Source organism: Zeugodacus cucurbitae, chromosome Y (assembly GCF_028554725.1).
Source record: "Zeugodacus cucurbitae isolate PBARC_wt_2022May chromosome Y, idZeuCucr1.2, whole genome shotgun sequence".
Taxonomy (NCBI): Eukaryota; Metazoa; Arthropoda; class Insecta; order Diptera; family Tephritidae; genus Zeugodacus; species Zeugodacus cucurbitae.
Genome location: NC_071673.1, coordinates 10,128,952 through 10,132,500, shown reverse-complemented (window position 1 = coordinate 10,132,500; position 3,549 = coordinate 10,128,952).

The following is a 3,549-nucleotide window of genomic DNA, read 5'->3' as shown; positions in this document are numbered from 1 at the left end:
AAATACTAAATAATTTTCATATAGATACTAAGTTTATGAATTCATACAAGTAAATAATTTTCATATAGATACTAAGTTTATGAATTCATACAAGTAAATAATTTTCATATAAATACTAAATAATTTTCATATAGATACTAAGTTAATGAATTCATACAAGTTAAAAATTTTCATATAAATACTAAATAATTTTCATATAGATACTAAGTTTATGAATTCATACAAGTAAATAATTTTCATATAAATACTAAATAATTTTCATATAGATACTAAGTTAATGAATTCATACAAGTTAAAAATTTTCATATAAATACTAAATAATTTTCATATAGATACTAAGTTAATGAATTCATACAAGTTAAAAATTTTCATATAAATACTAAATAATTTTCATATAGATACTAAGTTAATGAATTCATACAAGTTAAAAATTATCATATAAATACTAAATAATTTTCATATAGATACTAAGTTAATGAATTCATACAAGTTAAAAATTTTCATATAAATACTAAATAATTTTCATATAGATACTAAGTTAATGAATTCATACAAGTTAAAAATTTTCATATAAATACTAAATAATTTTCATATAGATACTAAGTTAATGAATTCATACAAGTTAAAAATTTTCATATAAATACTAAATAATTTTCATATAGATACTAAGTTTATGAATTCATACAAGTAAAAAATTTTCATATAAATACTAAATAATTTTCATATAGATACTAAGTTTAAGAATTCATACAAGTAAATAATTTTCATATAAATACTAAATAATTTTCATATAGATACTTAATAAATTTCATATAAATACTAATTAATTTTCATATAGATACTAATTTTCATATAAGTACTAAGTGTATGAATTCATACAACTAAATAATTTTCATATAAGTACAAAAAATTTAAAAAAAAAAATAAATGTTAAGCTATTTTTGATGTTGTAATATTTCTTATAAGCATAATGCTCATAGAAAATGATATAAATTACTTGTATATATATGAATTTAAAACTTTTATATGGTTAAAAAGATTTTCTCCATACGATTTCCGGTTGGTGAGGTGTACGTGGCAGAAAACATATATGTTGTATGAAACTTCAACATTAGTACTTGTATGAAAATTTTAATACTTGTATGAAATTGCATACTTAGTACTTATATGAAAATTATTTTCATATATTTATAAAAGTATTTAAGTGTAATATATAAATGAGAGCAAAAAAATTTATTCCTGGTTTGCTACAGTTGGTTTAAATAGAAATAATTTTGTTAATAATGAAATGTTATTAATTGAGATTATTATTCTATACCTAACATAATGTAGTCGTTTTTTTTTTAATTTAACTTTTTTTGGGGTTTGTTCTTCTATTCACATAAAATATATGTGGGTAAAGAATAAAATTCAATAAAGTTAAATATTTATATTATTACGCTCGAATACTTTCATATCATATATGAAATAAAATGAAAAATAATTGAATTGAAATTATTAATTTCAAATCAAAAGAAAAACGTATATACTCTTAAAAAAAGATATATACACTATATGCATTGAAATAAAGTAAAATGTATAAAAAATGATATTATTTGAAAGTTTAACAAATACAAGAAGAAACATCGTCCTTACATTAATAATTATATTATATATGTATAGAGAACGAAAATTCTTTCTCACGATAAGATACACAGTCTCAAAGTCCGAATAAGACCGCAATAAATAATACAATAATATGAAATTTAAATGACATGAAGTAAATTATTTAATCCGACCATAGTAGAAGAAATTTCATAATTATTTATTGTCGCGATTTCGTTCTCCTTTGCATTGTGTATATGTCGTGTACTTAATTTTCAAATATTGAAAATATCATTATAAAAATTTATATAGTATAAAAAATATTATATAAATGAATAAAAAATACTATTCTGGTTGATCCTGCCAGTAGTTATATGCTTGTCTCAAAGATTAAGCCATGCATGTCTAAGTACAAACAAATTAAAAGTGAAACCGCAAAAGGCTCATTATATCAGTTATGGTTCCATAGATCGTTAACAGTTACTTGGATAACTGTGGTAATTCTAGAGCTAATACATGCAAAATAAACACGGACCTTTTGGAACGTGTGCTTTTATTAGGCTAAAACCAAGCGATCGTAAGATCGTTATATTGGTTGAACTCTAGATAACTTGCAGATCGTATGGTCTCGTACCGACGACAGATCTTTCAAATGTCTGCCCTATCAACTTTTGATGGTAGTATCTAGGACTACCATGGTTGCAACGGGTAACGGGGAATCAGGGTTCGATTCCGGAGAGGGAGCCTGAGAAACGGCTACCACATCTAAGGAAGGCAGCAGGCGCGTAAATTACCCACTCCCAGTTCGGGGAGGTAGTGACGAAAAATAACAATACAGGACTCATATCCGAGGCCCTGTAATTGGAATGGGTACACTTTAAATCCTTTAACAAGGACCTATTGGAGGGCAAGTCTGGTGCCAGCAGCCGCGGTAATTCCAGCTCCAATAGCGTATATTAAAGTTGTTGCGGTTAAAACGTTCGTAGTTGAATTTGTGCTTCATACGGGTAGTACAGCTATAATTGTGGTATGTACATTACCTTATGTATGCAAGCGTATTACCGGTGGAGTTCTTATATGTAATTAATACAATGTATTTTTTATATATTCCTCCTATTTAAACCTGCTTCAGTGCTCTTCATCGAGTGTTGTTGTGGGCCGGTACAATTACTTTGAACAAATTAGAGTGCTTAAAGCAGGCTCCAAATGCCTGAATATTTTGTGCATGGAATAATGAAATAAGACCTCTGTTCTACTTTCATTGGTTTTTAGATCAAGAGGTAATGATTAATAGAAGCAGTTTGGGGGCATTAGTATTACGACGCGAGAGGTGAAATTCTTGGACCGTCGTAAGACTAACTTAAGCGAAAGCATTTGCCAAAGATGTTTTCATTAATCAAGAACGAAAGTTAGAGGTTCGAAGGCGATCAGATACCGCCCTAGTTCTAACCATAAACGATGCCAGCTAGCAATTGGGTGTAGCTACTACTATGGCTCTCTCAGTCGCTTCCCGGGAAACCAAAGCTTTTGGGCTCCGGGGGAAGTATGGTTGCAAAGCTGAAACTTAAAGGAATTGACGGAAGGGCACCACCAGGAGTGGAGCCTGCGGCTTAATTTGACTCAACACGGGAAAACTTACCAGGTCCGAACATAAGCGTGTAAGACAGATTGATAGCTCTTTCTCGAATCTATGGATTTGTCTGGTTAATTCCGATAACGAACGAGACTCAAATATATTAAATAGATGCTTTCAGGATTATGGTGTTGAAGCTTATATAGCCTTCATTCATGAGTTCATCTTGAATGTGCAAGTGTTTGAATGTGTTTATATAAGTGGAGCCGTACCTGTTGGTTTGTCCCATTATAAGGACACTAGCTTCTTAAATGGACAAATTGCGTCTAGCAGTAACGAGATTGAGCAATAACAGGTCTGTGATGCCCTTAGATGTCCTGGGCTGCACGCGC